Here is a 15,461-nt window from a genome sequence, read left to right on the forward strand (position 1 = left end):
GAGAGGACCAGGACAAGGGATACCTCCACAGGGACAACCAATTAGGCCACAAAAATGGTGTGCAATCGAGGATAAATGGACCAACCATGAGACCCATAAGTGCTACTTTAGACCAAAGTATGATGGGAATGTTCAGTACGTGCCCATGAGGCCATAAGGACAACCCATGTACATATATTAGCCTAATAAGGCCCAAGCTCAAAGACCACCAATGGGTATGGAAAGACCTCAACATGTGTTGGGACAACAACCTCTGTATCCACGACATAATGCAGTTCCTGTAAAGTACATGCACTCTGAAGGAGTCATAGATGAACAAGCATTGGTGCATGTTACACCCTATGCAGAGCCTAGTCCATCTATAGTAATGGTAGAAGGAGACTTGTATAATCCACATCTACCACCAACGGAAGAAACCGTGACTTATGCTCCACCAGAGTTAGCACCAATGTATTATGTAGCTAATCAAGGTGTCAAACCTCCCATGGGAAGACCCATGATGAAGCCTAGAATAGGAAACTGTCATAACTGTGGTGATGATGACCATTGGAAAAACGAATTTCCAAAGCCTAACAAAAACCTCAAACCAATTGAAGCCTATTGCATACAATGTTGCAAAAAGGGAGGACACTTTCTGAAAGATTTTCCTAAAAATCCTTTGAACAAGGGTAAAACCGTAGTAAACGTAGTCCAAGTAATGCCTAGTAGCTCATCAGAGAGTGAACCGATTGTTCTAATCAAGGTAATCACTAGAGCCCAGGCAAAGAAAAAGAAACACAACTCCTCTATGGATTTGGAGAACACGAAAGTTTCTTCTCAAAGAATCAAAAGAAGCAGAAGCAAAAGATATGAGATGAAAAAACAAAAACAACGAGAAAGCAAAGAAGCTAGCCCAAGACAAGTTGAAAGAAACTGACAGTGAATTCAAGGAAACAATCGTGAAATCTAGAGGATCCATTCTGGTCGATAAAATTTTTGAGCCTATTAATTCCAACATGGAAGCCTACCAAGCAAGACTTAAAGCAGGCCAAAACATGAAAAACAAGTGGAAAAAGTATCCATCTTTAGACATGGAAGCAGCTAAGCTGTAAGCTTATCAAAATTTGGTAAGAATCACGTAAGAAATGCTGGAAAAACAAAAATCCAATCTTGAAAGTATTGCAAACCCTGAAGAGCTTGCGGTAGAAGAAATGAAAGCAAAATCCGATGTGGTGGCAGAACCCCACCTTGAAACAAACAAACCAGAGCTCATAGTGCCTGACAACAAAGATGCCTTAGATGAAATTCCATTCGTAGAGGAAAACTGGCCAGGACACTTATGGGAAAAAGTAAGAGAGATCAATTATGGGAGCCTAACTCTAAAGTCAGCTCCTATAGAAGAAGTCTGGTTGGATAACCTACCTTATGATATAAACATGGATATACAATCCTTGTACGAGGATAGCTGATTGAAATCTTCAGGAATGTCGAAACCATTGACAAGGTCGAAACCTATGAACAAGGTTGGAGAATATTATAAAGGGGAAGAAGGAAACACCACCCTCCCAGTGTAATATAATGACATTGAAACCATGGCGATACTAGATAGTGGAGCTGGCATAGCCATAGCCACTAAAGCAATATGAGAATCCTAGGGACAACCATCCATTAGACATACTCGAATGAAATTGCAGTTGGCTAACGGACACATTGAGAGACCATTAGGGCTACTTGAAAAAGTGATAGTCAATTCATCTGGACTTTGGAAAAAAACTCAACTATGAAATCATATTGGGAAGACCTTTTATGCGACAGGTACAGCTTATCCAAGATTGGGAAAACAACTATCTGTACTTGAAGCAAGTGGGATCTATAACAAGAGTAAATCTAGAAGACCACACTCCCATCTTGGTTAAACAAAGACACTCCTATTTGGATATGTGGAGCTTCAAAAAACGGAAGCGTAAGACGAGAAGAATATATCTCAGAAAGAGACTGCATAGTCAAAGCCTATGTACCTAAACCCTTTCCAGAGCATTTATTTGAGCCATTCGAGTGGACTCAAATTTTAGCGACAATGGATGTATATATGAATACATCTATGTCTACTCAATTTTGCAATGAGGATGGCTACGACATAATTCCCATCTAAATGATTTCAATCCTCAACATTGAAAACTAAGATGAGGAACCCAAGGACTTAATGAAAGCTCAACAAGTCTTTTTAAACCTCTATTATGATGCAACTGATGAGTTAGATGAACACTCAGCTACCTCAGAAGATTTGGGGTCAGAAAAAGAGCATACAAGAGCTAAGTTACTTTTAAAAGGAAGGAAAAGTTTTCTATGCCATCAGTCTCCAGTAAAATACAGTTCTTGATGCAGATAGATGCTAATGATTGTGTCAAGGACAAAATAATTGGCAAATATCCTTTAAAAAAAAACTCAGAAATTTCTCGAACATAGAGAAAGACAAGGAAGGGTACTCAAGAAAAATCACAGGATAAGAAATCACTCATGACCAGAGTCGAGCGGAAAAAGAAATATCAAGAGTTGGAAAAATCTCTAAAGGAGATATACACAACCGGAATGGAAACCATGGAAGAGGATGGTAAGGATGTAATGCATGTTCCATCCCATTACAAAAAGTATACTCTCCAAGATCGGAAAATCATAGTTGAACAACTTGTTAGGGAACTACGGAAACAGGGCGAGTCTTACGAAGAACCTGAAAACGCTAAAAGGATAGACATGGATGAACCAAGAGAAGAGCCTAGACCTTCTTACATTGCAAATTCCCTAACAAAAGAAGAAGAAAATCTTTTGCTAATCTTGTTAAAGGAATACAGGGATATCTTCGCTTGGTCTTACAAGGATCTCAAGGGTGTTGATCGAGAAATCTATCAACATACCATACCCATGAGAGATGACATAAAACCAAGTAGATAGAGACCATACACGTATAATGAAACATTTGTGGAGAAATTAAAAGAAGAAATTGAAAAACTGAAGGAAGCCAAATTCATTTACGAAATTGAACACACCAATTGGGTGTCTCCAATTGTGCTAGTACCCAAGAAGAATGGAAAATTACGAGTGTGTGTTAATTTCAAAAAGGTGAATGTAGCTACCATCAGAGACAACTTTCCTCTTCCTATAACTGAGCATGTTTTAAAACGAGTTCCAGGAAAAGAAGCTTACAGCTTCTTAGACGGCTTTTTGGGATACAATCAACTTTTGGTTGACCCAAAACATCAACATAAAACTGCTTTTGCAACTGAATGGGGTATATTTGCCTATCGGGTTATGCTGTTTGGGTTAACTAATGCTCCAGCCACGTTTCAAAGGTTGATGAGCCATGCTTTCAAAGAGTATCTTAGGAAATTCTTAGAAGTATATATGGATGATCTATGCGTACATTCATCTATCCGGGCTAATCATGTTGAACACCTCAAAAAGGTATTCGAAAAATGTAGACTTTATAGGATTTTTTTAAATCCTGAAAAGTGCACATTCATGGGTAGACAAGGCAAAATTCTTGGACATATAGTGTCTAAAAATGGCATCGCTACTGATATTGAGAAGATTCATGTCATTATAGATTTGCCTAGACCAACAACAGTCAAGGGGGTACAAGCCTTCATGGGACATTGCGGATATTATCGACGGTTCATCTACATGTACGCTATAATTGCAAAACCCATGTATAGCTTGATTACGCACTTTGAATGGACCAAGACCTATGAAGAATCCTTCATGAAGCTTAAGAAAGCTCTCACCTCAGCTCCACTATTGAAAGCACCAGATTGGGATAAGGTATTCCACGTACATGTAGATGCTTCTAATTTTGCTATCGGCTGTATACTAGCTCAAGCAGGAGACGGAAAAATTGACTTTCCTATTTCTTATGCTAGTCGAAAATTGAACATGGCAGAAAAGAATTACACCACCACCAAAACAGAAGGATTAGGAATGATCTATGCCGTTAAAAAGTATAAACATTACCTATTAGCCAGCAAGTTTGTGTTCTGGACCACAATAATTTGTTGTATTTGGTTAACAACCCATGCAGCACAGGGAGAATAATGATCATTCTTCTCGAATTTGATTTGATTGTGGTTGTAAAAAAAGAACTACCTATCAACGAGCAGATCATTTGTCAAGGATTGTTTCAGGAGAATCACCCAAATGGGGAGATGATGATCTACCAGATGCCTATTTGTTCTCGGGGAAATGATACCTAGAGGGTCGAAAAACATTGTGTCATTAATAACGATAGCTCAAGTGGATTCACAAATACCACTTCCTATCACAATCGGATTAATCGAGCAATCGGCTATGTATCAATTACTAGCTGGAAGGCTATACAAAAGAAATCAGGACGGGATATTGCTTTTATGCATTAACCCTGAAGAAAAAGAACAGTACCTAAGTCAAGCACATGTTACCATAGTAGGACTTCACTTTGCGGAAGACCAAACTATGCAACGAATCTTGAGACTTGGAGTATTTTGGCCGAGTATAAGGAGAGATGTTAGATCTTTTGTAAAGGATTTCCCTCAATGTCAAAAACAAACACCCATTCCTCATATAATATTGTTTCAAATGTCACTTGTTCGTAAGTGGAGTAATTATCTGGTTAGTTACTTATCGAGCCAAACATTCTTGAGGATATGAGTAAACGCCGTGAAAGAGCAATTGAAACTAAAGCAAGAGACTATGCTCTTATTGGGAACCAATTTTATCGGAGAGGTAAAGATCAACATCTGCGTCTTTGTGCAAATGAAAACGAGTATGTTCCAATTATAGAACAAGCACATGCTGGATTAGCTGGAGGTCACTTTTCTAGTGAGACCACAACAAGAGCAATCTTGATGGAAGGCATATGGTGGCCAACACTTTTTGCAGATGCTAAAGAATATGTTCGAAGATGTGATGCTTGTCAATGAGCAAAAATGCCAACACAAGTAGATAGCATGCCCTTAAGACCAATGATGGGGGCTAGAGCTTTCGCAAAATGGGGTATAGATTTTGTTGGACCGATACAACCACTTGCTTATAGAACCCAAGCTCAATATATCATTGTAGCTACAGACTATTTGACAAAGTGGACCGAGGCTAAAGTAACTCAAAAGAATGATGCCAGAACCACTGTTGCATTCTTATATGAGTTATGTATTCACAAGATATGGACTGCCAATAGAGATTGTCAGCGATCGGGGAACTCATTTCCTCAATGAGGTAATAGAGTATTTTCTTAATGAGTTTATGGTCATCCATAACAAATCAGCTCCCTATCATCCACAAGCAAACGGACAAGATAAGCATACGAATAAAATTCTTAGCTCGGTTCTAACTAAAATAGTTAGTTCAGGAAGGACAAAATGGGAAATGAATCTCCATGTTGCTCTATGGGCTTATCGAGTTTCATTCAAAACATCTTTAAATGCTACACCCTTTAACCTTGTTTATGGTCTTGATGCCATACTTCCAATAGAATTTCTATTGCTGACATTAAGGGTAGCACAGAATCTTGAGTGAACTGGACATGAATTGTCAAAAAGACTCAAAAATTTGGAAAAGCTAGACGAGCAAAGGCTAACTGCTGTAGCTCATATCTATGCACAAAAGCGAAAACAAAAACAGTTTGTTGATTCCCACTTAATCACAAAAATCTTTAAGAAAGGGGACTTAGTTTTAGTCTATTCCCTTAAGTAACACATTTCTAAGTTTAAAAAAAGGAAAACGGACCATTTATCATTGAAGATGTATCTTCAAGTGGAGCAGTAAAATTGTCCACCCTAGATGGTGAACCAATGGCTAATTGGATTAGTGGATGTCGTTTAAAGAAATACAATTTGCCACTAACCAATGATTTGCTAGAAAGAATGCATGCAGCCAAACAAAGGAAGATCAAATGACAGCAGGTTATTGATGAAGCCCAAGAGGAAGCTAGGCTTCGAGTACTCAAGCGAAAAGCTTCTCTCAAGAATCAACAGACACCGATTCCCATTAGACACTTTGGAAATAGAGGATCGACAATGGGAATTACCTAAAGACACAGTTTCAACAGATGATGACTGGTTAGACGGAATGGACCTGCGCATCAAAGTACAGCTCAACAATCATAGCACCAATGCTTTGATCGACACAAGAGCTAGAGTAAATGCAGTCAGTTATTCCACATACAAGAAGGAAACGAGTCAAGCATTGACGGCAGGAATGGAGACAATCAAAGGATGCAACAAGAATCCAACTCCAACATTGGGAATAGTCAACTTGAACGTGATAGTACATGGATGTTCATGTCCTCATCAGTTTGTATGCTTGCCAGATGAACACATGAATGAAATGATGATTCTTGGAATTTCCTGGATGTGTACATACAAAGTAGTACCAGATTGGGATACAAATCATCTTAAGCTATCACCTAAAGGAGGGCAACTCATTGTTCCAATTGCACCAAGCAAGGAGGAATGGAAAAGAAGTAATCATCAGACCAAACCACGAAGTAGTCAATCTTCTCCATTCCCTCGACAATGAAATGCTACATGTAGCATGCAAGGAGTTAGGAAAATTTGGGTACCAAAAGCACAGTTTAAGGATAAGATGATTCAGATCTAGGTGCCTAAAACTTCACCGACAAAACAAAAGAAGGTTCCAAGGGTTAAAACACAAACACGAGCATCTCCAAAAAGGGAACCTAACATGGAAATGGTTTGGAAGAAAAAGGAGCACTTATCTTCTCCACAAACCATGAAACCAATCAAGCAATGGCGAGTTATGTCTCAACAGACTCCACCACACCATGCAGCACCAAGCCGACCAAGCTACCAATGGCGAGAAAAAGCTCGACAACAGTCAAAAGTGCTACCAACAGCTCAAGCAATTAGTGTGTTAAAGCATCCTGATGGTACAATCAAACAAAGAGCACACAAGCTACAAGATTTGCTCTTTGGAAGACATTAGTAGCAAACCTCGACATTGAAAACCCTTGAGTTAATTACTCAAGGCCCAACTCTTGCACAACATATTGGTTTGAATTGCATTGATCTTCATAGCATGGTAGATCCCACCATGGCTATGCATAAACACGATTTTTTCACCCACGCACACAGTCCTCCCGGAGTACGCCATCTAGGAGGGGTGGAAGGGCACTAAGTACTAAGTAATTAAGGGCAATGTTTGAAGAGGGAGGAAAACGTTTGATATTAACGTGTGTTTTTTTGCAAAATTACCTAATAATGCCCTTATAATTCATCATCAAGGAAAAATTTACAGATAATACCTTCCCAATGAGTATAAATAGTGTATATACTATCAGAAAATCATCAAAAATAGTCCTTTTGTGGATATTTTTCATCATTTTTATTGATAATGAGACTAAAAATAAAAAAATCTAACAAAAAAAATAAAGCTGTGTTTTTTAAGGGATTTTCTTAATTATTGGATTTTTAATTTACTTTTTTAGAGCATCTTGCTATTTTCTTTGATTTTTTCAAATAAATAGGTTAAAAATTAATAATAAATAGCAGGGAAGCTCAAATGGAAAAATGGAACATACGATGGTGATCAAAAGGAAAAGGCGGACAAGCACAAAAATTTTCAATGAAATCAGAAGATGGAAGCGGGAAGCCTAAATTAGGCGGTCAAGCTTACTTTTGCAAAATTCTTGCAGAATGAGCTATAGGAATCTGATTAGGGAATTTTTTGAGTCTAACATAGATTTCACGGCCTAGTAGGACTAACGGGGAAATCTAGGGAAATTTGGTTCGGGAAGTCCGGGTATAGATATCCAAGGTAGGCTAAAACCACCTCATTTCCACTTGGAGCCTTTGTAGAGAGAGATTTCGGCCTCTTTCACGCGACTTTTTTGGAGCCCACAGTTGACCATTTTCAGCGCCGTCTCACACGAGACATGAGGGGTAAGTTCTTTACTCAACAATGATCTATTTTGTACGGCCAGTAGCTAGTCTAAAGCCCTAGAAAAAACCCTAGAAACCGAGCAGTGCACGAAGACCAACGACCTAAAACTGACCATAGCAGCCTGCCAGCTTGACCAAATCGGATAGGATTTGAACCATAGCATGACCTAACATAATAGAACCTTTATATACCATCAGATGACAATTCAGCAGGGGCAGAGGGGGTCCCTAATAGAAAAGTTAGGTTTTTGGCAAATGCCAAAATTCCGACCTGACTCCACAGATAGCTTGTTTATGAGGTCTATGTACAATGTATATGATTGGTTTGGTAAAATCCATCAAGCAAAGCCCTCAAAAAGAAAAAAATGGCTTGAAGATTACAAAGCGTCAAATTCGACATACGGGGTCAAACTGACTCCAAATGAGCCAGAATTGGACAGATTGCTTCACGACTATGTTGCGGACAAGTCCAAAGCCTCAAAGTTGACCGACCAACCCAACAGGAAGTGTAGTCACAAAAAGTGGTGATTTCAGAGTCGACAAAGCACAAAGTGATGCTTGCAAGACCAAACTTGACCAAATTCAATTTAGGACTTGTATTAGGTGTATTGAACATGTATGGGTCAAAATTTGTAGGTTTTGCAAAGTTTTTGTCACTGTTGTAAATAATCGTGATTATTTACTTTTGCATCAGTTTTGCTTGGAAATTTTCAAATCATCTCACCTATCATGTGCACACACCTATTACATGCCAAAAATCAAGTATGAGCCAAAATGACCACCCATTACTTGTAAAATTGCCAAAAAACGCAAAGAAGTCTTTGCAAGCCAAAATTTGGGTTATAGACAACATTTCTTGATCAAAATCACTTTATATCTCATACCCAAGGTCTATACAATGCCTAGAACTAATTTGTACCAAAAAGTGTCAATTTTGGAAGAAAAATTAATAATCGCGATTATTTACTTTTTGGTCAAAGTTGAGGAATTTTGATATTTTGCCACCATACATCCAAAGTACATGATTTGTTAAGCCCACTAGCCAATTTTGAATCAATATGGAGCTCAAAATCTCAAATTTCCTTTATATCTACTGTTTCAGAGACTTAAGCCAAAATCTAGTACCATTTTCACCATGTGCATCCAAATGAGCCCATATTTCACTCAAAGCATGTATTTGGTATATACTTCAAGCCTATAAAGCCAAGTTTTCAAAAAGTTGAAGATTTTCCTCAGCTGTAAAATATCACGATTATTTACTATGGTTGCAAATTTTTGTTTTGACCATACAATTTTGTTCCTTGCATGTTTTTATGCATCTTTGCTTGTTCAAAAGTTGATTTGAAGCAAAGTGGACCAAATTGTCAATATTTCAGTCTAAAAGTACATTTCAATCTAAAAGGACATTTCAGAGATAATTCCGACAACTCTACTAACTTTGCACTCTATTCACCAAAGAGGAGCCATGCAAGTAGCGGAGAGGGCTAAGAAGAAGCTAAACCAAAAAGAGAAACTACAAGAACTGCCCGCGTATCAACTAGACCCCGAGTCAGTCAATGCAGGAAAGGCATCCTACCTTTCCAAAGAACAGTTAGAAGATCACAGCCAGCCCGTTTGTACCACCAGCACTTTCGTTTCTTGGCAAAAAGGCCACCAAGGTATACTACACCAAATCACACCATGGCCTCAAGTCAACAACAAGACAACCAATGGACCACGCGCAATATGTCTTGACAACCTTGAAGGGCACCAAGAAAGAGGGAAAAATCACATACTTGGGTGCACAAGAGGTCTTGACTCGAATAGCATATCATGCCATTGTGGCATGGCCGACAACCTACCGCCTGCCCCTGATCAGAACACATGGATATTGGCAAAACAACCCTCTCCAAGAGCTACAAGGTCAGGTAAAAGATCATATAAATCTGATGAAGAGTCGGCTGACAGCTCGCCAGAAAGGCAGAGCAGTGAGAGCTCTGACAACGAAGAAAAGAGAGCTCAGAGAGAAGAGATGAAAAGAAAAGTTGTGGCCACACACCAAGAAGAGCCAGCTCAAAAACAAGTGCGCTTTGAAAGAGAGAAACAGGCGTACCAGCACAGTAGGCAATCACAAGGGAAGGATCTAGAAAAATGGGTACATGCAGGACTTAAAGGCCTTCAAACAAAGAATCATACAAGAAAAGAGGTGGATGATCCAACAAAGCATTTAGAAAGAATGTACCAAGAGGCTGAAGCTCTAAAGCTGAAGGAGGTAGAAGAAGATTCTAAAAAAGCCCAGGAGGCGGAAGACCAAAGGCAAGCCGAGGAAACGGCTAGACAAGAGCAAAGTCATGGATCTCCCCGACCCACCTCACCATCTACAGAACAACAAGACCATCCCATGTCTAGCCCACCACCATCACCTCCGGGCAAAGACACCGATGAAGAAGCGGAACCTGAGAAAGAGAAAGATTTGGAGTCCACTCAACAAATAGAATCTGCACAAGAAGCTGCCCACCCCGACGGACAAAAAGAAAAAGAAGCCGAGCCAAAACAGGAGAAGGCAACAGAAGATACTCAAAAACCAGAAAAGGAAACGACAAGTAGATCTGAACAAGATACTGATGAAGAAGCAGATGCGGAAAAAGAGTCTACCACTGCACATGAGATAGAACCTAAGCCAAAGAAAGAAGAAAGGCCGGCACCTGAAGAGACAACAAGGTCTTATCCAACACCATCTACTTCCACTCAACCAGAAACTACCGAGACATCAAAGCCTCAAGAAACCCAAGAAGAAGACCGCCCATCTACCTCTACACAAGAACCACGAGCAGTTACGATGCAGCAAGAAGCCACACATGAGGCTGCAGGCACATCCCAACTGGCAAGACAGGAGGAGTGGCAGTCAAACGACAAAGTAATAGTACAGGTCAATGAATATGCACGACAGATGTAAGAAATGACGTAGAGACTCCACTCAGCAGCACTAAACCGTAGCACCAAGGCCAAAGAACTTGAGATGGTGATCGACGCTCTCCAACAAGAGTTAGAAGACAGAATGACTATCATCACTGATATTCAAAGGCAGGTGCAAGAGCTGAAGACAGAAGCGGAACAACATTAGTAAGCCAGAGATAGGCAACAAAAAGAAATGGAAGAGTTAGGTGATCTATTCACCAAATTATCCGATGCCTGCAAAGCAAAAGATGAGCAGCTGACAGAAGTTATGAATGAACTTCTTACGACATCTCTGTCAGCTCAGAAAATTCAGGTACAATTAGATGTTGCCAATGCTTCTCTGCAGTACTCGGAGCAGCGAATCAATGATCATGCCATTTTCTTACGGCAAATCAGAGAAAATCTAGCCGTGGCCTCGATCAAAGGAACTGATGAAGTGTACAAAGCACTCAAAAAGAAAAACAAAGACCTAGAATTGGAATTAAAGCTAGAATAATCACAACGCAGGGACCTGGCACTGATGCGGGTTCAAAGAGAGAAGGAGCTCTAAAGGAGATAGCAGAACTAAATTGGATTAATCAACTTCTCAGAGATGGGAAATAGACACGCAAGAAGAGGTAGGCACTTCAGATTCGCCACAGATAGACATACCCTCCGTCTTGTTTGGTGAGTTTGAGACATCGTCAACAGCAGAGCCGAGTGGTGATGAAGATTTTCAGATTAACATCACGGATGAAGACACAGTGCCAATGGTCCAGCTATCAAAACCTGAAGAAGACGCACTGAAGGAGAAGATCACCCTAGAGGTGGATGAGCAGTGGAAAGCCGCAATGGATTGGGAGTTGAGAGTTTTACACTCTGTCAACATCATTCAACTCACTCCCAATCAGATCAACGCTCAATGCATCAACAATCCCTGCCATACCCTCTCATCAAAGTGGAACTATTACATGTGAAAGAAAGGCTATACAAAGATATGCAAGAAGATGGCACAGATAAAGACCACCCAAAGTGGAGGTTAAGCTGGTTGAACAAGAATCCAAGATACCTGATTCTGTTCACAAGAGCACCTGCAGCCCTTCAAAGAGATCCAACATTCTGTCCTGTACTCAGAGTAAGGACATGGCAAGCGCATGAAGCACTGCAAAAGAAGAGGCCAACTAGGCTTAACTTCCCCAGACTGCCAGTCCTAGAGAGAGGCCAAGCGACAGAGGAACATGGTGAAAACCCTAACGGGCACGATGTCTTTCTTCAAAAGTCTACCAGATCTCTCCTGTGCCATGTTATATAAAATCTAAAGAATGTTGCTAACATGTATACAAGTTTTTGATGAGCCTGAGCAAACAGGAGCCCCATGGCTATCATTCTTGGAAGGAAACAAAGGCTTATGCTACGATTTGAGTGGGCAGCCTTCAGAAGAAGTCCTTTACGGATTCTATGCCTGATGTATGTTCTTGCCATCACATAATATGCTATCCTTTGAAGAATCTTTCTACATTGGATTCTTCACCTAGCAAACGAAGATATTTGCACCGATGATCAACAACCTAACATCCAAGTTTATATGCTACTCAACGGTGGAGCTGAAGAATAAAGTAACAATGCAATTCCTGCAAGTACCCAACAAAGAACGAAGAATCAGATATCAGAAGACATTGGATGTGCTTAAAGACCGCCTCGCCACCCGTCAACCCGAAGACTATTTCAACCCATAAAGCTATGTCAAGGGACGACACAGGCGAGGAGGGGGGTAATGTTAGTAGCAAGCTAACACGGACATCATTTTTCGGAGTTCTCTTTGTAAAAAATTTACTATTTTGATAAATCAGGAATATTGTAACTCCTATTTTCTTGGATAAACTTTGTAATTAATGAGCCGGGGCTACAAGCTTCCAGATTGTATCAGCCAATCATCACCCAACTTTGTTAGAACTCCAGATTATTAGTTTTGACCACCCAAAATCCTTGGCTAAGATATAAAAGCCAATTTTTGTAAGTTTTTTATAAGTTTTGGATTAAAAATACACAGCGTGAGCTAATGGCGCTCACTTCTCTTCTTCTCCCGCTTCCTACTTCCTCTCCGGTTGTCACATTGCGATTGTGTTTGTTGCATTACAATCGCAGGTAAGATCCTACGCATTGACGTAAGCCATTCACAGTATTTCGTAGCTTTTAGCGTCGTCGACCCGCGGCCTAATTTCATCATAACTAGGAATTTACACTTTCAAATCGAAAACTAAGCATAGTCGGGGTGTTGGAGCATCATTGCTAAGCATTTAGATGCATTTTGGGTCAAAAACGACTAAGTAAAAAATCCACTGCTGTTAATAATCGCGATTTTGGAACTTGACCTAAAGTGGGGTTTGAGACCGTAAGCATGTGTGCTTAGGTCTTATAAACTTATCCTAGAAGTTTTGTTACGTTTGGATGTCATTTGATGCTGTAACGGATGTGATTTGCTTGCCGATGAGCAATTGGGTTTTGGTGATTTCAGTCACTTGAGTGTAGCTTGAGTTAGATGCGAGTTGGTAGTTGTTTTTCGAGAGGTTGACAACCTCTTGTAGCCTCTATGCACTAGTCGAGTCAGCTTCGTCCCATGGTTTGACAAATTAATCGTGGTTCTCGCTAATACTGCAATAAGATAGGATGGTGAGGTTAAACATGCATCCCACAGTAGGCTATTCTCTTAATTAGGTTTAGTCCTTTAATACTAACCGTTTAAGTAATAAGTGGTTTCATTGCTTAGGACTGGTCCGCATTTATCGATGAAGGTTAGTTGTTGCTTAATTAGAGTGCCTAGCTGCTTACGTATTGAAACGTTTAGCCGAACTCGCTTAGTCCTACACGCGTCTTGGCTAGTTTTGTTATTTAGTCACTTAGTGACTTTGGGCTAGTCGTGTAGGTTTAGTCGATACTCAAAAAATTTATTAGGGCCTGTCGCTTATAGGTAACCGCTTAGGTATTTAGTCACTTACCGCTCAGGAAGGACTACTTCATATTTAGGCTATTGAAGGCTATACGTTTAGGGCTAGCCGCTTAGTGTTAGTCGCAAAATAACTTCGACAAACGAAGTAGAATAGAACAATTAGACTTTAATAGCGCACACAACATTCAAAAACACAAACAAATTTCAAAAACAAACACAAACCCTGCTATGTAGGCATTGACAAATAAAGATATGATTACTACCCGGTGGTCCTGATCGAGGTGTGCAGAGATCGGGCATGGCTAGAGAATGCGAGGTTGTTAGAGCTAGCAACAAATGGTAGAAAAATCATAAACGGACTTAAAAAATGCAACAGTCTTCAGAAGTGACTTGTGTACTTCAAAAACGCAAATGAACTTAGACAAATGAAGTAAAATAATGAAATCAAACTTCAATAGCGCACACAGACTTCAAAAACGCAAACAGATTTAAAAAAAGACGTATGTGAAACCCTAATATATAGGCATTGACCAATAAAGATGAGATTATTACCCAGTGGTCTTGATCTTTGTGCACCTCTAGACCAAGGTTTGCAAGGATCGGGCATGGGTAGAGAATGTGAGGTTGTTAGAGCTAGCGACAAATAGTAGAAAATTTGCAAACAGACTTCAGAAACACAACTATCTTCAAAAATGACTTGTGTACTTCAAAAACACAAACGGACTTCGACAAACAAAGTAAAATAACACAATCTACTTCAATAGCGCACACAAACTTCAAAAATTCTAATATATAGTCATTGACCAATAAAGATGAGAATATTACCCTGTGGTCCTGATCTTCGTGCACCTCTAGACCGAGGTGTGCGGGGATTGGGCATGGCTAGAGAATGTGAGGTTTTCATGTAGTTAGTGGTGTGTCCTTATAGCAAGAGTGATTATTTATTTGTTGCATCATTGGTAGATAAATTATGGACAATAGGATGGCCTCGTGTGCATTGCAAGTATCAGATCGTTTGAAAACAAAAAATCTACGATCAACATGTACGCAATAACGGTCTCTTTCCCATAGAGCAACTACAAGACTTGTGTTATCCATCTCATGGTCCGGAGGCAGTAGATCAACCTCTACAAGTAGATATTGCTCCAACTTCATTCCAAAGAAGACTATTTTCAAACGAACAACCATCGATTGAATCCACCCCACCAATACCCGTGTAGAGATGGAGCAGATGTTAGACATGTTCTTTAACATGGATCCCATCATTGAAAACCTAGAAGGCGACAACATTCAAGGAAGCACTGTTGCATGCTAACCTCATTCGTCCCGTCCATATTGATGGCATGATATCAACGATAAAGAGGGGGAGATGATGCAAACTCTTGCACGTATTCCGCTTTACACATTAGGAAAAGTTTGGACTCAAAAAAGGACTTTTTGGCGTTAGAAAGAGAATGTTGTTCGACCAATAGAGTTTGAGTCACCACAATGGTAGCTCCAATTTATTTGATTTTTATCTCAATTTTTTGCGTTTTCAAAAAAGAGTTTTTTCTGTTAAAAATATCTGAATAAGAAGATACGACGCGATTTGTGCAAATTATTCCCCTGCCATGGGCGACAAACGCCGAATGTGCCATAACTTATATTCAATGAGGCACACCTTTTGATGAACACTTTTCAAGCTACTACTTCTT

The sequence above is a fragment of the Adiantum capillus-veneris genome, chromosome 17 (assembly GCF_014529385.1).
Source record: "Adiantum capillus-veneris isolate H3 chromosome 17, ASM1452938v2, whole genome shotgun sequence".
Classification (NCBI taxonomy): Eukaryota; Viridiplantae; Streptophyta; class Polypodiopsida; order Polypodiales; family Pteridaceae; genus Adiantum; species Adiantum capillus-veneris.